The sequence below is a fragment of the Podarcis pityusensis genome (genome assembly GCF_964106645.2).
Source record: "Podarcis pityusensis genome assembly, chromosome: 4".
NCBI lineage: Eukaryota > Metazoa > Chordata > Lepidosauria > Squamata > Lacertidae > Podarcis > Podarcis pityusensis.
In genome coordinates, this window is record NC_138027.1 from 105,550,952 (window position 1) to 105,571,409 (window position 20,458).

The 20,458-nt window shown below is 42.9% G+C and overlaps 1 long non-coding RNA gene across 1 annotated transcript; it reads left to right on the forward strand.

The window, feature by feature from the left end:
- Positions 1-204: 204 nt before the first annotated feature.
- On the forward strand, positions 205-13,031 carry LOC308476193. The gene is made up of 3 exons (XR_013985793.1): positions 205-405; positions 4,412-4,518; positions 10,574-13,031. It is a non-coding gene; the product is annotated as an uncharacterized lncRNA (long non-coding RNA).
- Positions 13,032-20,458: the final 7,427 nt, after the last annotated feature.

The following is a 20,458-nucleotide window of genomic DNA, read 5'->3' on the forward strand; positions in this document are numbered from 1 at the left end:
GAAAAATCCAGATGACCACAGGCCCAGAAAAAAACAACAGATGAATGGGAAGAAGAGGCCTGTGATCTGAGTCAAGGCAATGCTGGGATATGGTCACATCAACACCCTATGTTTAAGCCATGGATTCCTCCAGAGAATCCTGGGAACTGTAGTTTTAAAAGGAACTGTAGCTCTGTGAGGGGTAAACTGCAGTTGCCAAGATTCGTTGGGAGAAGCCACATGCTTTGAATGTGCCGCACATGAATGGTGCCTGCTAGGCTCACTGAGAAGATTGAATCAGCTCACAGAATGCAGACCAGGAGTTGGGAAGGAACTGCAGCTTGACAGAGGAAGCCAAAATTGAAATGGCTGCCGAGGGTTTGCCACAGTCTTCATTTTGACCTCCTAGAAAATTCAGGAACACAGGTTGGCTGCAAGCAATTGTTTTCTCAATATTTTTATTGCCTGTTGGCTCTTTTTCTTTTTTTGTAAATTTTTTTATTTGTTTTTTTTCACAATTAATTTCCACAGTTAGCTACAAAAGTCAAATCCCCCCATCCCCATTCACAAACACATTTCAAAACCTTATCTTTGAGGTTCTTTAAACCTCATTCTTTAAACCCTCCATTCCCTCTTCTGGTTCCTTATATTAACAAAATTCTTCTGCATTTCCATAAACATACTTCATCCATTCTTCTTCTTCTAATTTTATCCAAATTTTGCTGATTGCAAATGTGCAGTCAAAGCCTGCCAATGTATCAATTTAGTTATATTATTTTACACATGTACAATAATTATTTCCCTTTCGTTTTCCCAACTTTGGCATATTTAAATTTCACTGGAAGGCGGCTATCAGTTAAATCAGATTTAAAATCCTGCTCACCTTCCTCACAATCTCCTCTTACTCTCAGAGGCTGTGATTTCTGCCTCATTTCAGCCACCAAGGCATTCCCACATATTTCCTGCCTATTCCCCCCCCCCCATGCCATCCATATCTCCCCTGAGTTTCTCCTGGGTTGTTTTTTTTTCCGAATTGTTCCTCCAGCCCTTGCATCGGGGCCTGCACTGCTTCTGTTTTCTTTATCACTGGTTCTATCTTAATATTCAATTTTGTCACCATTTCAATATTTTTGTCCATTCAGGCTATAAGTTTATATGCCGTCTTATCCAAATTTTCCTTTTTCCCTAATCAACTTATCTTTCAATTCATAAAAAAGTTCCACCCATTCACCATAAGGCTTATCCCCAGTGTCCTGTGCAGAAGTCCTTCTATCCGAACTTGGGGTTGGTTGCTTTTTAATTGCCATATTCAATAAGTTACTATTAACGCAATCCAAAATGGTCCGAACAGAGTGAAAATATCCAATACTCCTTCTGCTCGATTCACTCTGCCCTTGTCAGATTTCTCTTTCCCTTGTTCTCAAAACAACCTATTTTCCAGCTGTGTCTTATCATTTTGTCAAGGCCACCAAGTAGCACTTTCCCGAAGAACACAATCTTTTGTACTTTTCCACTCCCTCCAGCCTGATTGCCCGTTACACATATACAATTTGAAATAAAATCCAGATTTCAAATTAACATTCAAATTAAATCAATATCTACTTTAAAAAGAAAACAAAAACCATTTGTCCACACAAATTCACAATTTAATAATTTAATAATTCAGAGGCTAGTAAAAGACTCTCACTGATCCAGTTCTTTAAAAATGTCTTGAAGTAAAATAAAGAGTTACAAACAGTGGAATATCATTATAATTCCTCTTTTCTGGCAAAGTCCAAACACCCTTCTTTCCTTCCCACAACCAGGGAGAGATTTACCAGGCTTCCAGCTCCAAAAAGGCAGTGTCGGGATTCTCAGATGTTGTCCAATTCCTGGCACTGCTTTCCCTGTCGATGTGCAGCCTCTTTGGCCACTTTCAAGCTTTAAACTTCCAGTTTGTCTTTTAAAAAGAAACTTTAGAGACAAGTTCAGTCTTCTTTAAATCACTCCAACCAAAATGTGCCTTGCAAAGCCCACAGATGCTTCCATACACTCACCCAACAGAGTACTTCAATAATCTTGTTTCAAGTTTTCTCTGCTGGGCTCAAATTCACCTTCAGCTTTAGTTCAAGGTCATCTCAACAATTCTTCATTGTAAATAAAAGATAGTAAAGAATGGGTTTCAGTTGCTTTTAATCCAACTTTCCCATTGACAGACATATATCTAATAGAGTCAAGTAAAACTAAGAACATACTCACATGCAAATTGTTTCCATGCAGTGATAATTACCCAGAAGATAGGGATGGACTTCCTTTTTACTCCTCCATCTAGTGCCGAATTCAGCCTAATTAGATCCAATAATTAATCTTCTTTACATTTCCATTGACTTAAATGTAGTTTTCAGAAGATCTCTGCTTCAGGGAAGAGATTGAGGCTTCACTCCCGTGGAGTTGCGACACTGCCATGTCTGCAGGCTTAGTCACTGGCTTCCCCCCCCCCCCCCCACTCCCCATTCCTTTCGGAACAGGGGTTTGAGGGTCGCGGGAGAGCCCTTTTGCGGACTGCTAGACCGCTCAATGTGGGAATGTTCAGGGAGGCAGGAGAGGATATATTGTTTAATAATATCCTTCCTAACTTGCACTAGCAAGTTCTATAACTTAGCAGAGTTTTAACATTTCCCTTTTAAACGCACAGCGGGTCGCTGGTTGCAAGCTTTTTTAAGCTTCTCAATATAGATTCCTGGTAAGATCCCTTATTTCCCTCTTAAAAGAATAAACACTCCACAATCTTATTTAAGGTATATAAAAGTAGTTTACTCACAGCAGCAGCAGCAGTTCACAGTTGGATCCCTGAAGGCAGACTTAGTTACAGATGTGAGTCTTGTTAGAAAAACGTTCTTGGGGAGATAACGACCCCCCCTCCCAGGACCTCTGAGCGTCTCCCGGTAGGCACGTCTCTGGAATGGCATGTCCTTTCATCTCCAGACTGCCTTTCTGCAACACCTTTCATATGAAAAGTGCACACAAGTCTTCTAGCATCATACAGCAAGAAGAAAGAAACATCCATAGATCTAAACTTCATTTTATTTACATTCTATACAGACAATCCATAATCACATCTGTGTTCTCCAGTCTCTGGAAGAACAACTGTTGCATACTGCAAAAGTGAAAGTACAGTACAAAAACATGCTCAGACGGAAGAGATAAGACAGTTTTCCATTCCCACACTCTTGTGAGACATCTCATGTGATTTATACTAATCACACTAGTAGTTTCGGTTACATAAATTCCCAACAAGTCTTTCCCATAAGGAGATAGTCTCTTTGTCCTCTGTTGGCTGATGATCAGACTGGCACTCCTTTTCTCCATTCGCTTGAGACCGGAAGTCCCCTGTTGCCTCTTTTCATCTTTATAGAAATCTATAAAGATGCAGTAGATGTCTTACAAAGCACATTTTCCTCCTTTCGTCATCAATGTAATATGATTTCACAAAGGTAGCTCCTAATTATTTTAGTATATTATATGCTACCTTTCCAAGGTGAAACCATTATGTTGCACTTTTTACAAAAAAATATTGTTTTAACACTGGGCAGCAGTGAAACCAGCATCACAGCCTGGTCTTATAGCATTCCCCATTTCACATGGTTTCCTTTTTAGTGTTTATTTTTGAAATAATGTGTCATCTCCAAATGAATGGAGAGAGAATTAAGTGAAAGTTAATTGAATTCTTTCAAAACATCCCTAATGAACCCTTATCTTAATTTACCAAACAATTAATATTAACTTCTCTTTAGAAGATATGATTCACATGGGGCATCAAGGCACTGACTGTCAAAGTATCTCTCCATATATATATTTTAAAATGTTTTATGAACCTGAAAATACATTTCTCCTGCCCCTGTTAACAGTACATTAGTATTTGCCATTGTAGAAGCTGAGATAACGGTAATAGATTGTGAGCCCTCCATAACTGTAAAACAGAGCAGTTTCAAATATCTCACATTTCAAATACTGATGGATTACAGAGCTGAAATGCCTGCTTCCTGATTAAATTAAATGACCGGACTCTTTTTTGTCAGGAGTAAGGTTTATTATAGAGATTATGGTTCAAAACTGAAACCCACAATGCAAATGGAACTCCTAAGGTACCAAAGTGCCATAATCTGTTGCAACCTTTAACCACACTTCCATCGGGTGTTTTTTGTTCAGGGGTTGCTTTGTGCAAGATGGCCTTGGGAGGTTGTGGGCTCTCTTTCATTGGAGGGTTTTAGGCATTTCAGGGGGTCTGACGAGATGACCCTTGGGATCCCTTCCAAAGATACAATTCTATGATTCTGTGATCTGCTGATGCATATATATAATATGCATGCATATCTCACCAGCTATTTACAAATCAATTACCTTTGCTGTGTGTGTTCCCTTTTACATTTAATTTCCATGTTTGTATTTCTAGCAAAAACAGCAAAGATTCTTCTACAGATAAAGACAAAGTTAATGAAGTGGCAAATGGCCCATCACAAAGCCATCTAGGGCTGCCATTCCAACCATGCCTACTCAGAAGTAAGTCCCATTCAGTTCAGTGGGTTTTACTCCCAGGAAGGTGGGGTTAGGATTGCTGTCTATTTTTGGTAGTTTAACAACCTGTAACTCCATTTTAATGGCAGTATTTAATACCTAAATGAGTATTTAATACAGAAAATGGATATGTGAATTTGCCAGCTTTTAGTAGGCTGCCTGTGGGGGAGAATTCACTAGAAATATATCCTGGAGATCAGCATATGGAAAATGTGGAAACATTTGCCTATGACACTTGGCTGTAATTTCACCATGAGGTGTTTTGGTGCTCTCGCACCAGAGCCCCAGCAGAGCCTTGCTCAGGTGACTCAGATACCTCCGATACTCTTGCAGGTACCAGTTCATTAGGAATCAGGAAATGCAAAGAGCCAGGAAGGTTCCATCTGGTCCTACACGGTTTCCTAGTCCCAGTCCAGTCATTGAAAGCAAAGGGACTTAATTGACTAATAGGTTCTATTGCTCTCACTGGATCTCATTTACAGCCAGCTTTCAGTGAATGGGGGCCTCTTGCTCTGGCCTGGCTTCTTGGTCTGAATCACAGACAGGTGCAGGTTCAGATGCTGCCATATTGCCTGTTCCTCTTTACTTGCCTTTCAGATTGGTTATTGTTAAATACAGTGGGAATGGTAATTTTGTGTGGAGAAGGACCCCAAAATGACATTGCGCCCCAAAATGACTTTCATGTTTACTGTGGGGAAGGGAAATCAGCTGTTGGGGGAGAGAACTTGGGAAGAGAAACGAGAAGCAAAGAAGGGCTGGGGTGCTCCCTGCGCTCTTGCTGCCTCTTTGTATTACTTTAGAAATGGGTGTTATAAATTGGGGTGGTTTTTTTTTACATGCAATTGTATGTGCCATTAATTAGACCCTCACTCTCCTGGTAAGCTGAACTGAACTGGGAAGTATTCCTAAGAAGGTCTTGATGCAGAAAAGAATTGGAATGGTGATTTATTTTATTTTTTTAAACAAGAAGCCCTCCCTGGAAAATGAATAGATTGTCATGGAAGCTGCTGATGGATGAAATGTCAGGAATGGTGTGTTAGTCCATAAAACAGTAATAAGATTGAATGACAGCATCCCAAACTGAACAGTAGCATGGCAGTCTAAAGAGCCAAATGACAGCTTGTGAGCTAGACTGAAAACATGTTCGGGATGGAATGACAGTTTCCATAGTGAAATATTGGTGGCAAAACTGTACGAAGAGCAATCTGGCAGCAGGCAGTGACAATGGCATGATGATGTTCACAGCAAAGTACAAAAGGTAATATGACAGTGCGAAGAAGAGAGTCACAGTTCCTGTGGTAGCCTAAATGAAATAACAGATCCACGAGGGTTTGGGGTGGCATCTGCTGCTGCACAACCTTGTGACTCCGCTCAGTTCCTCATAACGCAACTGCCAAGTCCCCTCCTTCTAGTCATCAAATCATCCCAGCTACTTCTGTTCCTTTCTCTTTGGAGTTCCCCTAACAGCCTCCTGTTAATTTCTCTAGGGCCAAAGATAAAATTCCTTCATTTTTAACCACAGGAGTTGGGAAGTCCTTAGTGCCTTTCTCTCCACTGCCACAAATTCACTGGGTGCCCTCAGACAAGCCATGACAGATCAATCTGCTCTCTGGTTTGTGGGGGTGATAATACTACTGGCCTGCCATATTGTAGTCCAGTCTTATTAACCTGGCAATTTGGGGGTTTTCTTAAGGGAAATGCAGGGAGGAGGAAGCTGTGAAGTTGATTGTAGCAGATGTGCCATTATTTAAAGACTGGAACCAGGGAAAGAACTGAGGGTTTCAGTGGGGAGCGGAAATACGTTGTCCAGACGTCAGATCCACACATGGATGGAGAACAGGTGTACCTGTTGGGAACCCACAAAGGAGCAGACATGGAACGCAAGTTTCCTTAAAGCCAGGCCTCATCCCTGCACAGTCATCAGATCTAACAGAAATGCCAGACCTGTTCCTTAATTCTAGTTGTGTGTGTGTTTGGGGTATTTAATTGTAATAGTGGGTAAAACTTAAACATAGAGTCAACTACGAAGTACAGAACCAGTGAAGATGATGAAGGTCCTGTGTGAGTGCCTGGAGGCGGTTGGAGGACGAATGGCGGCTAACAGATTGAGGCTGAATCCTGACAAGACAGAAGTACTGTTTTGGGGGGACAGGGGGCAGGCAGGTGTGGGGGACTCCCTGGTCCTGAATGGGGTAACTGTGCCCCTGAAGGACCAGATGCGCAGCCTGGGAGTCATTTTGGACTCACAGCTGTCCATGGAGGCGCAGGTCAATTCTGTGTCCAGGGCAGCTGTCCAGTCCAGCTCCATTTGGTACTCCCTGACAAACATAAAGCAACACGTAGTATGCTAACAGTATGCTAACAATATTTATATAACACTATTGAACTGTTTCTTAATTCACAGTCAGAAAACATACAATATGTACATGGAGTCACAAACTAATAAGAGTCAAGTAGATATTCCATGAAAGGAAATTATCAGATTAGTAGTTGACCATAAAGAATCATTGAATATTGAGGCTAACGCCTTCCAAAGTTAATATCCTATACAGAATTTTGCCGAGAGTGAGCTGGAGCGAGATGGTGCTATAAGCACAGCAACACAGAAGAATGATGGTAGGTACTCCAAACACAGCAACAGCAACAGAACAGTCCTTCTGGGATAAAAGACTGTTTTAATAAATGTTGTTCATCAGCTGGCAATGATATAAAATAAAATCCATTACAATAAAATACAGTGATTGAAATGACATACCTGCACATTCTATAACAGGTTGTGATACAATAACAGATACATTACCAAGTCAAATGTCCACAAAGGTACACCCAATAACCGTGGATCAGCTGTCACTCAAAAGTGTAGTAAGCTGACACTGTTGGCTACTGTTACCTAGTAGCATTATAAAGACCACCAGCAGGTGCACTGAATTACATAGAATTACCTAGAATTTAAAGGTACAGCATCCAATATATAGCAAGGAGAATACAACAACAGCCACCTTAACAAGAAAATTAAACAAAACAATTAAAGTCTAATTCAGTATTTAATCTCCCCTGGGTGCAGGGATTTAAATAGGAAAATCAACTTGGCTTCTCGTTGGTGTAATAGTTTGACATGATCCCTCATCATTCCATGTTTTCTCTGACTGACCCATAGGACTGTGCAGAATAAGTCTATTCTATGGTGATGCTTTACGAAGTGATCACCCAAAGGTGCCTCCATGACTTTATTTCTAATGCAGGATTGATGCTCTCCTATACGGACACAGACAACCTGTGTGGTAGAGCCAATGTAAATCAAATTACAAGGGCATCTTATTAAATACACAGCATCTTTGGTCTGACAAATACTGAAACTGCGGAGGGTAAATCTGGTATACCGGCAGAGACCCTACCTGCCCGCAAACTGTTTCACTAGAGTGGTGCATGCTCTAGTTATCTCCCGCTTGGACTACGGCAATGCACTCTACATGGGGCTACCTTTAAAGGTGACCTGGAAACTACAACTAATCCAGAATGTGGCAGCTAGACTGGTGACTGGGAGTGGCCGCCAAAACCATATAACACTGGTCCTAAAGGATTTACATTGGTCCCCAGTACATTTCCAAGCACAATTCAAAGTGTTGGTGCTGACCTTTAAAGCCCTAAACAGCCTTGGTTCTGTATACCTGAAGGAGCGACTCCACCCCCATCATTCTGCCCGGACACTGAGGTCCAGCTCCGAGGGCCTTCTTGCAGTTCCCTCATTGCGAGAATTATTATTGCTGTTCATAATTTGAAAATTAGCTCCTTGGTTTTCTTGATTACCATATTTTTCGCCCTATAGGACGCACTTTTCCCCCTCCAAAAATGAAGGGGAAATGTGTGTGCGTCCTATGGGGCGAATGCAGGCTTTCACTGAAGCCTGGAGAGCGAGAGGGGTCAGTGCGCACCGACCCCTCTCGCTTTCCAGGCTTCAGGAGAGCCCCAGCGCCAGCCCCACAAGGTCGGGGAACAGAGGGAGGCGGAACGCCGCCATCCCGCTGTCTCCCAAAGTGGTTTGGAGGCTGACGGCGGGGAGACCCCGCTGCCAGCCCCGCAAGCTCCGGGGACAGTGGGGAGGCTCAGCGCGTCTTCCCGCTGTCCCCGGACCTGATCTCAAGGCGGGCGGCGGGGAGAAGAGCGCTTCTCCCCGCTGCCTGCCCCGCAAGCTCCGGGGACAGCTGGGAGGCGCAGCGCGTCTTCCCGCTGTCCCCGGACCTGGTCTGAAGGCAGGCGGCAGGGAGAAGAGCGCTTCTCCCTGCTGCCTACCCCGCAAGCTCCGGGGACAGCTGGGAGGCACAGCGCGTCTCCCCGCTGTCCCCAGACCTGATCTCAAGGCGGGCGTCGGGGAGAAGAGTGCTTCTCCCCGCTGCCTGCCCCACAAGCTCCGGGGACAGCTGGGAGGCGCAGCGCGTCTTCCCGCTGTCCCCGGACCTGGTCTGAAGGCTGGCTGCGGGGAGAATAGCGCTTCTCCCCGCTGCCTGCCCCACAAGCTCTGGGGACAGCTGGGAGGCGCAGCACGTCTTCCCGCTGTCCCCAGACCTGGTCTGAAGGCGGGCTGCGGGGAGAAGAGCGCTTCTCCCCGCTGCCGGCCCCACAAGCGCCTGGGGGGGGGGAAATAAAAATTTTTTTCTTTATTTCCCCCCCCAAAAAACTTGATGCGTCCTATGGGCCGGTGCGTCCTATGGGGCGAAAAATACGGTATATTTGATCAGTTTCTGCTGGGAGCTGATCTCAGCCTTGCTATTCCAGCACTCCCCCCCATTTCCCCCCCACCCTTAGCCAACAAGTCTGTCTGCTTAGCAGACTTTTCAGCTCAGCTGCTCTTTACTGGATGCCAGCAGTTGGAGCTGGTTGCATGCATTACTATTTAATGTTTGTAGTTTCTGCAAATATTGTAACGAAAACTGTGGCTCCCTCCCTGCCCAGTTAGTCAACTGACCACATTGCATGCCCAGGTGGAGACACCCACCCACCCCACCCTCCGGACCCCAGGTGACAACCGGGTGGAATAATGACTCATGACAATGTGTTATGGGATTCGATTGCCCACAACTTTATTAAGCTTTCAAATGTAGGGAGACCTTGGCTTAGGCATTGGGCGTTTATCCCTCCCAGCCCCCAGCCGGGGAGCTGGGGAACATCAGGGCTATCCAAAAAGTGTGGGGTTTGGGCTGGCTCTGGAAGACATATTTTTAAGCAGAGAGCCCACCCCCCATTTCACTGCAACACAGGGGAGTGCACTGACAATCTTTCAGCATATGGCCAGTGACTCCCCTCAACACAACCCCTTTAATGGGGAACCCTGGGGTCGCCGCTGGGGGGGGGGTGTCACCGCTTCATCCCCCCGCCCATTGAGGGAAGATAGACTAAAGGATTCCTCCCAAGGCCTACAACCACCAAAGTTGTGACATTTTGCTACGGGGAAGGTGAAACCTGCCAACGCAGGGAAATTCCTTCCTGGTCCTTCAACAGCAACCATTGTAAGACTGTAGCAGTGCCAGCATACCTGTAAATAAGAAATTAACCTGCAGTAAAAGGCCTAAGCAGAGGAAGGGTAGGGCAGGTGAAGCTATGAAGCTGACTGAGAGCTGCCATGTAGGCTCCACTCCCTTTTATTCTTAAAGAGTGGACCCAACCCTTACTTGGTCCGCACCCCTAGCTACGCCTCCCCAGTCTCAATTGGTTCTTTGAACTGAGGTTTGGCGGGAACCTCAAGGCTTGTGACTTGGGGAGGCGATCCAGGAGTGTTCTGCCAGGAGTCATGTAGGATCCAGGGTGCTGCACATGGGCACGCAAAGGGTGCCCTCCATTTGATGTGGAGAGCGGTCATTCTAACCTCTCTCTATTTAAAATTTGCTACTCTATATTCATGCATTATTCTTTTGAATGATTCAGATCATTACTATTTCATAAGTTACTTGGGGAAATGTTGTTACCAGACTTTCTAACAGTTTTTACCTTCCAGCTGCTGTGTTGCAGGCATCTGACTTACATTTGTTCTCCATTTGCTTTTCAGATTAATACTCTGTTCTGGTGCCTGATGAGCGGGATGCATGTCATTGGTGTTGCATCTAAAATTCATCACACCAGCCAATATCAGAATGAAGCATAGGTGCCAACTACTAGGGGCAGAGGCAGCCCACCCCCATGTTTTGTTTAGGGGGTTGCTCCCCCCATTTTTCAGAGAGCAGAGAAGGACAAATGCAGAGCTGCGTACAGCATGACTTTGGTGGCTGGCAGCTCCTGCTGCTGCTACCACCACTGGCAGGGGGAGGACAGGGAGGACAGGGGCTGCCAGCCACTGGGGCTGTGCTGCCGCCATGTTCAGCCATGTTCAGCTCCACCCCTGGCTCATTGCGATGTCACACATGGGACATTGGGATGTCATGTCAGCCACTCTGCAATCTTTTCCAGAACTTGGTGACCCTGGAATGAAAGCAGCCCTCTACAGCAGGACTTCAACTTTTCAGATGCCCGAGGTCTCAAACCGTGGAGTCTGACAGGAGGATCCAGACACTTTGCTCACAGAACCACCATCGTCAGAGGACAAAGGATGGACCTGATGAGATGCCCTCAGAGGCACAAGTGCAGAGGTGCAGTGGGCTGTCAGATTAGCTTCCTGAAGCAGAGTCCAAATGGCCATTTTGCCTGCTAGGGAACACACTGGGAAACTGGGGTCACCCTCAGGGTCACCCTCATATCACACATTCACCCACCAAACCCTTCCTAAGTGCCCCCACTACTCTCTCTCTCCCCACTGCAATTAGGCTTGAAGGAAGCCTTTTATTGGAGCCAGTAGAAAGCTTTTGTCAAGCTGAATTGCAATGTTGGGGTGGGGTTAACTCCCTTCCTTCCTTCTGCATCTGTGAAATGCACACCCTGCTGAAAACCCACCAGCTGCCCACCTGCTGCTAATTTGGATTCTTTGTCTGGTTAGTAAATAACAACACAACACAGAGATATCTTCCCACAGGTTCACAGTCCAAAGGGAATCATGGATGAGAAAAGAAGAAATGGAGGAATGGAAGTGCCTAGAAGCAGAGCTCAGAACTTCAGGAGGTCGATGCCTAAAGCCATGGAGGTCAAGGTGCAAAGGACATGCTAGGGCAACCAGACCAATTTATCATTTTCTGCTATTTTACTCTGCTTGCCATTCAGCAACATAAACCTGTCTCTAGCCTAGTCTGTAACCTGAGACCACCATATACCTAGAAGGTCCCTCCATTCTGCAGGAGACCCCAGAATGTCAGAGGTTCATTGCAGAACTTTCTGTGTGGCTTCCCCTGTTCCATCAAACAGCCTCCCCACTGAGATACAGCAGGAGGAGCCTGCTATCCTTATGGAAGACATTCTTGTTATGACAAGCTCGTCCATTTGGATGAAACGGTGTTCATGCTGTCTTGTTTTTAAACCTATTTTTGGTTGCTCTGGTACAGTTGTGCTCTTGGTTTTAACTATTGTAGCTACTTTGATTATATGACTGTAGATTGCCTACAGACATATATGCAAAAGGTGATTTGTAAATTCATAAATAATAATTGTGATTATGAGATAGTAATGAAATAATGCAACACTTTCCACATTCACACTCAGATTTGAAACACAATGCAAAACATGTTTAAATGAGAAAACAAGACCCACTGCTGAGCTGAGTGTTCTCCAGGTTTGATTTCTTCAGCGTAGTGATTAAAACCTGGTGTTTGTGTCTAAATTATTGGTTGGAGCAGAACAATCCCTCTGGGAAATGAATTAGTCCTATATTTCTGTGACTCTTTGTACCACCTTGATATTTTTTATGAGTTGGTGGTGTATACATATTTTTGTATGTAAATAAAAACAATTGGTTTTTCTTGGGGACTGCTTGACTGGCCCATTTTTCCTTCAGTTTTATTCCTTCTGAAGCCATCACTTTCACATATTGGGATGATGACATCACAAAGGTCAAAATAAGGCTGTTATTCGTGCTTCTTATTAAGGTGTTTTAGTCCTGATGCTTTTTAAAATGAATTATCCCACTTTTCATCACAGAAATAATACTGAACAAACACTGTCAGGGTGTAGTTTCAAATGTTCAAACTATGGCCACGGCAACAAGAGATAAAATAATAATTTTTATTCCTGCAGAAAACAATAAAGGGGAGAGGTGGTTATCCTGTAACTCGGCGGTCTCAGTGAGACTGGTGTGCCACTTTAAGTCACACCATTGTCCTCTTTCCAGTGCGGAATAAGTAGAGCAAGTAGCACTGCTTCGTATTTCAAAGAGTTTTAAAAAATATTTCTAATTGCAAAACATTTGGAGGTTCAAATTCCATTAGCAACAGGCAGCATAGTGGAGCAGAGAAAGGGTCATTATGCATTAGGTAGCATCAGGTTCTAAGCCATCACCTGTAACCTGCTTTGACAGCTGTACCATTATGCAAATTAATGCAACATTTTATGAATTTAAAGGGGAGAAATCTTCCAGTCGAAGATGGGGGGGGGGTTTCCATCTGTATTTCCTTTAGACATTTATCAGACTTGGTAACTACTAAAAGCAATTATCTGAATTATTCATATGTATTTCAATAATTTAGCATGTACGTATCTTTAATAAAAAACACAATTAGGTTATACCTGTCTAAAATAAATATGTTCAAATCTAATGTATAGGTGTATGTTAAGTGGGCATGAAGACTATGAAAACATATTTCCTTTTTATTTTCCCTCAGTAAGCACACTTATCAGATTGGCCCTCACATATGTCATCAGGATTCTGAACTGCAGATTTCGTTGCACACATTTCAGTCCATCATGATTCCATTTTGGAATTATTGCAATTAACAATCCTCCTGTTTATACTCTTGCACTTGTTTCTATACAAACAAGACTTTGCCAAATTAAATTTAATGATATCACTGGATAATGGGCTTGGGAGGAAAAGCGAACACGTTGTTCCAAACATTGGCCACATAAAGAAGCTTTAATCATTGAGTGAGGCCTTGCTCAGAGCACATTAGCATTTTGCTAGATCAACTCCCTGAAGGCAAAACAGCTTCAAGAGACTTCATTATCCTGCCTTTAAGAAATTGATCCAGGAAGGAGATCAGCATATTAGGCAGATCATGAATATGAATGCAGAACAAGGCCCTTCAATAGGAAGGGAGTCTGGACATTGCTAAAAGTCATTTAAACATATTTAGCTTCTTGGCCACTTTTTTGAAAATACCTTCATCAGCAATTAAATCTATTTTTACATATTTACTTTGGAGTAACTGATATTTGCCTACTCCTTGGGTTGCTTGTCTTAATAACCATATGCATGCACCTAACTATAAGGAGTCTTTGCAGGGCCTTTGCCTGTGCTCCCATCCCAGTGGGTGGCTCCAGCTCTGCCCTCTCATCCATTTGGGTGGTAGCTGTCAACTTTCAGATTTGAAAATAAGGGATCAGCAGCTTCAAAAATAACGGATCAGCAGCCTCACCTGTCTCGGGGAAAGTTTACGGGATATCTAACAATCCGGGATGGCAGTGGCAAGCTGTGGGAAACAGCACTGGAATAAGGGAATTTCCCACAAAAAAAGGAAAGGTTGACAGCTATGGAAGAACCTCCTCTCAAATGACAGGTAGGACACAAAGGAGGCAGGGGAGCCAAGGCAAGAGCAGGGAAGGAAGCCGAAGCTGTGGTGCCCCCAGACGTGGGTCTTTGTGGTAGGCTTGCACAGCTTGTGAGCCACCAGCACAAAGGTATCCCTACAACTATATATGATCACCCTCTCAAGTGACCAACATCCTGGATTTTGCTAGCCAGCTACAGGCTCATCCACACTGCTGCTTGTCCTGTGTCCAGGAAGCACAGGACAAGCAGATCTGCACTTTCTAGGCACAGATTCGAGTGCCCCCCCCCCCATTTTCAAAAATGCAATAAATTCTAAAATATAAAGCTATCCATTTGCAGAATTATAGTCATGGATAGCAAGGTGTGCTTTAACTACATTTCACTGAAATCAGTGAGATGTGAGTAAATAATGATGACTCTTTTCCTGTTGATTTCAGTTATATATAGGCATGAGCTGGGCTGCAATAACCCAACTGAACTCCATGGGTGTTACTTGAGAGATGAACATTCATAGCATGAGTGGGTGTGCAATCTCTTGCACATCGACCATGGATTAAAGACCAGTGATATTGAGAGCCTTCTAACCCCTGGATCCAGCAAGTGTTAAAATATAAGCCAGGCTTGCCCCCTGTGTTGAGGTGATAGCCTTGGTGATGGGCCTACAACAGGGGCTTCCTTCCATACATAGGATCAGTCTTTCTCTAAACCAAGCTGTATAGCAGAATTCATTCAAATTCAATAAATGCATAGATTGCAAGCTTCTAGGATTCTAGCAAAAAATGTGGAATGTGGTAGGCTTTCTTTTTTTTTTTTTGACAAGTAAATTTTTATTCAGAATTTGTACAAAAAAAAAAAAAAGAAAAAAGAACTAACAAATACAAAAATAAACATTTTAACATAAATTATTCATCCTATTTTCATACTCTACAAAAAGGAAACATACAATCATACAAAAAATAATAATATAACCATTAGGCTCTCCTTAGCCTTTGACTTCCCTTCACCCTTTTGGTAAGTATCAAATAAATCTCGGATTGCGTAATTAGTTTATTAAAGTTTATAGTTATTAGCTGATAAAGTTTTTCTAATACCGCCAGTTCCTCCTATATATCCGTTCCAATATAATTCCAAAATTTACTCCAATTTTTTTGAAATTTCTGGTCGTCTTGGTCTCGTATTCTGCCTGTTAATCTATCTAGCTCGGCATAGTTGATCATTTTGACCTGCCAGTCACTTATGTTAGGAATAGTTTCTATTTTCCAGTTTTGTGCCAGCATAATTCTTGCGGCTGTGGTGGCATAGAGAAATATTTTTTTATCTTCATTTTTTATTTCCTTACCCATTATTCCCAGCAAAAAGGCCTCAGGTCTCTTGGGAAAAGTATATTTAAAAACTTTTTAAAGTTCATTATAAATTGCTTCCCAAAAAACCTTCACCTTGTTGCATTGCCACCACATATGGTAGAGGTCTCCCTCCACTTCAGAATGTGGTAGGCTTTCATCAATTATATTCTGACAAAGCATTTCTCTTAGCTCCTTAAGCAAGAATTGATACTCAGGTTACTTAACACAGTTATAGCTTACATGAAAAACTCTCTTTTTTTAGCAATTCATCAAGCATTTGAGGCCTGATCCAGCAAACTCATGTTTTTAGGATATAGAACATAGAGAAATTTGTAGAGTCAATTAGATTCTCCTAAGCAGAGCTTCCCTGGCTCAGGGGTGAGGGGAGATCCTAATAATTGTAGTATGGCTTCCTCTATTGTCCACTGGGACAGCTCAAAAGATTGTTCGGGGTTGGACTCTTTATGGAAAGGTAAAATTAATTTTGAGAGTTTCAAGAAAGCTTCTTAAAAGCCCTTTGGCTTATACCATGTCTTTTTGTCTTGTGTTCTATGTATTGGTATTTTGTGTTTGTTTCTAATTGGTTTAAAAGAATACAAGAAAAATTCCCTGCATGCCTAGATCCAGGTTGGGGCAAATACTGTCTTGGCAAGAGAGCCCCAGCAGAGATTCAAAACCACAAAACATGCAGCAAAGTAAAGTGTGGGAATTAAGCCTTAGACCTTTAAAATATCTTCATCTAACTTCCTTTCCAAAGTTCCCCATTCTTCTCTTTGCATTAAAAGAGACCACACGTTTGGTAAGTTTAAAATGGTTTACTAACAAACTCTCTTCAAAGGTCACATTCATATGCTATTCTATACAGCAGCAAGAAGAGACAGGCATTTTAACTTAGTTTTTTAAAGGTAAGAGTTTCTAAATCATTTGTACAAAAACACAAAGGTGGCTTGCGGTCTAAGCTCTGACATGCCTTCCGCTGGAAGAGAATAAGGAAAGGCTTTAGTAACACTTTCCCAAACCCCCCAAGTGAAGGGGTGTGACCTAGTTATGTCTTCCAGTACTGCTTACTCTATGGTCTTAACCCCTTCATGCATTGTTGTTGTTGTTGTTTAGTGGTGTCCGACCCAATGGACCAGAGCACCCCAGGCACTCCTGTCTTCCACTGCCTCCAACAGTTTGGTCAAACTCATGCTGGTAGCTTCAAGAACACTGTCCAACCATCTCGTCCTCTGTCGTCCCCTTCTCCTTGTGCCCTCCATCTTTCCCAACATCAGGGTCTTTTCCCGGGAGTCTTCTCTTCTCATGAGGTGGCCAAAGTATTGGAGCCTCAGCTTCAGGATCTGTCCTTCCAGTGAGTACTCAGGGCTGATTTCCTTCAGAATGGATAGGTTTGATCTTCTTGCAGTCCATGGGACTCTCAAGAGTCTCCTCCAGCACCATAATTCAAAAGCATCAATTCTTCGGCGATTAGCCTTCTTTATGGTCCCGCTCTCACTTCCATACATCTCTACTGGGAAAACCATAGCTTTAACTATATGGACCTTTGTCGGCAAGGTGATGTCTCTGCTTTTTAAGATGCTGTCTAGGTTTGTCATTGCTTTTCTCCCAAGAAGCAGGCATCTTTTAATTTCGTGGCTGCTGTCACCATCTGCAGTGATCATGGAGCCCAAGAAAGTAAAATCTCTCACTGTCTCCATTCCTTCCCCTTCTATTTGTCAGGAGGTGATTGGACCAGTGCCCATGATCTTTTTTTTTTTTTCTTTTTTTTTGATGTTGAGCTTCAGACCATATTTTGCGCTCTCCTCTTTCATCCTCATCAAAAGGTTCTTTAATTCCTCCTCACTTTCTGCCATCAAAGTTGTATCATTTGCATTTCTGAGGTTGTTGATATTTCTTCCAGCAATCTTAATTCCATTTTGGGATTCATCCAGCCCATCCTTTCGCATGATGAATTCTGCATATAAGTTAAATAAGCAGGGAGACAATATACAGCCTTGTCGTACTTCTTTCCCAATTTTGAAACAATCAGTTGTTCCATATCCAATTCTAACTGGAGCTTCATGTCCCACATAGAGATTTTTCAGGAGACAGATGAGGTGATCAGGCACTCCCATTTCTTTAAGAACTTGCCATAGTTTGCTGTGGTCGACACAGTCAAAGGCTTTTGCATAGTCAATGAAGAAGTATATGTTTTTCTGGAATTCTCCTGCTTTCTCCATAATCCAGCACATGTTTGTAATTTGGTCTCTGGTTTCTCTGCCCCTTCAAAATCCAGCTTGCACTTCTGAGAGTTCTCGGTCCACATATTGCTTAAGCCTGCCTTGTAGAATGTTAAGCATAACCTTGCTAGCCTGTTAAATGAGCGCAGTTGTGTGGTAGTTGCAGCATTCTTTGGCACTGCCCTTCTTTGGGATTGGGATGTAGACTGATCTTCTCCAATCCTCTGGCCACTGCTGAGTTTTCCAAACTTTTTGGCATACTGTGTGCAGCACCTTAACAGCATCATCTTTTAAAATTTTAAATAGTTCAGCTGGAATGTCATCACTTCCACTGGCCTTGTTATTAGCAGTGCTTTCTAAGGCCCATTTGACTTCAGTCTCCAGGATGTTTGGCTCAAGGTCAGCAACCACACTGCTTGGGGTGTACATCCATATCTTTCTGGTATAATTCCTCTGTGTATTCTTGCCACCTCTTCTGCTTCTGTTAGGTCCTTTCCACTTTTGTCCTTTATTATGGTAATAATTGCACAAAATGTTCCTTTCATATCTCCAATTTTCTTGAACAGATCTCTGTGTTTCCCCATTCTGTTGTTTTCCTCTGTTTCTTTTCATTGGTCGTTTAAGGAGGCCCTCTTGTCTCTCCTTGCTATTCTTTGGAAATCTGCATTCACTTTCCTGTATCTTTCACTATCTCCCTCACATTTTGCTTGCCTTCTCTCCCCCGCTATTTGTAAGGCCTCGTTGGACAGCCCCTTTGCTTTCTTGCATTTCCTTTTCATTGGGATGGTTTTCATTGCTGCCTCCTGTATAATGTTACAAGCCTCCGTCCATAGTTCTTCAGGCACTCTGTCCACCAAATCTAAATCCTTAAACCTGTTCCTCACTTCCACTGTGTATTCATAAGGGATTTGATTTAGATTGTATCTTACTGGCCCAGTGATTTTCCTTACTTTCTTCTGTTTAAGCTTGAATTTTGCTATAAGAAATTGATGATCTGAGCCAAAATCAGCTCTAGGTTTGTTTTTGCTGACTGTATAGAGCTTCTCCATCTTTGGCTGCAGAGAATATAATCAATCTGATTTTGATGCTGCCCATCTGGTGATGTCCATGTGTAGAATCGTCTCTTGTGTTGTTGGAAAAGAGTGTTTGTGTTGACCAGCTTGTTCTCTCGGCAGAACTCTATTAGCCTTTGCCCTGCTTCGTTTTGAACTCCAAGGCCAAACTTGCCAGTTGTTCCTTTTATCTCTTGACTCCCTACTTTAGCATTCCAATCTTCTATAATGAGAAAAACATCCTTCTTTGGTGTCATTTCTAGAAGGTGTTGTAAATCTTCATAGAATTGATCAATTTCAGTTTCTTCAGCACTGGTAGGCTGCTATACAGTCAAACCTCAGCTCCAGAACGCTGAAAACCAGGAAGTAAATGCTCCTGTTTTCGAACGTTTTTCGGAAGCCAAACGTCTGACGCAGCTTCTGCTTGACTGCAGGAAGCTCCTACAACCAATCAGAAGCTGTGCCTAGGTTGTCAAACATTTCGGAAGCTAAACGGGCTTCTGGAATGGATTATGTTCAACAGCCGAGGTTTGACTGTGTTCTCATAGCATATCTTCTTCTTATGTAATTATTGTTTGATAATTCGAAGTGAATTAATTTTATGAAGTCCTTTTCTCAAGTCTTCTTTTATTTAAATGGATTGTATTCAAAGTAGCACCTAAGGAGAATGTTCTGTCAGTGCAATGATGAAAATGTTATTCCTCTTTCCTCCCCATGTGATCCTTAAGCTCCTCTAGAAGGAGTTTGAGGATAGTGTGGGGCACACATGGGGGAGGAGTGGGGGAAATCCCCTTGCGCCAACACAACAACAGATTAATACCATACAGTATTTTACATCAGTGTAGATTCTGTGTCAGCCCACAGCAAAGGACAGAGAGGTACATTTCCTTAATGGGAAGTCTTGTACTGCCTTCCTATCATTATCTAGATGTTGGTGGGAAGATATTTTCTGCGGCAGGATGGGGAAATGTGACAGGGGGGTAACAGCACTCAGCTTGGTGCTGTGGAGCAAAGCTATGGGTAAGATGGCAGCAGCCTGCCATCATTGTTGCTGCAGAATGGGAGGCCACTCCTCCTGCTGCTTCTGGAGTTTGGGTATTTGACATGGGGGAACACCATGGCGGTGCTTGGGGGGCAGAGGGCATCTTGCCCAGGGTCTGCTCAAACCTGTTGCTATCTCTGCTCAGCACATGTCCACTGTGCTTTGCCTGCCAATTTTAAATAAAAACAAGTATTACAAAGACACCACAAGTGTCCAGTGCTCTTTGTCCAAAGGGAAATTAAGTTTTGTAGTGCCATTCCTGGCCTTGTGAACTGCCCTGACTGTGAACCGCCCTGAGACCTACAGGTATAGGGCAGAATATCAATACAATTAATTATTGTTATTATTGTTGTTATTATTATTAATACTCCCCCCAGATTAAAGAAATGACTAAATTTAGAAAGGATGCAATTTTCAGCACAAGAAGTACAATTGACAGGGGACTCACTGGTATATTTCAGTTTTGAGTGCCAAATCACAAAAATGTAATTAGTTCCATTTTGGGATAGAAACCCTAACTTTTGTTTTGTAGCTCATTCGAAACACACACACACACACGCGTGCACACACACACACACACACACACACTTCTTGCAAGTTGGTCAAATATATTTTAAAATAAATGTCAGTTCACTATAGATATTTGCTGC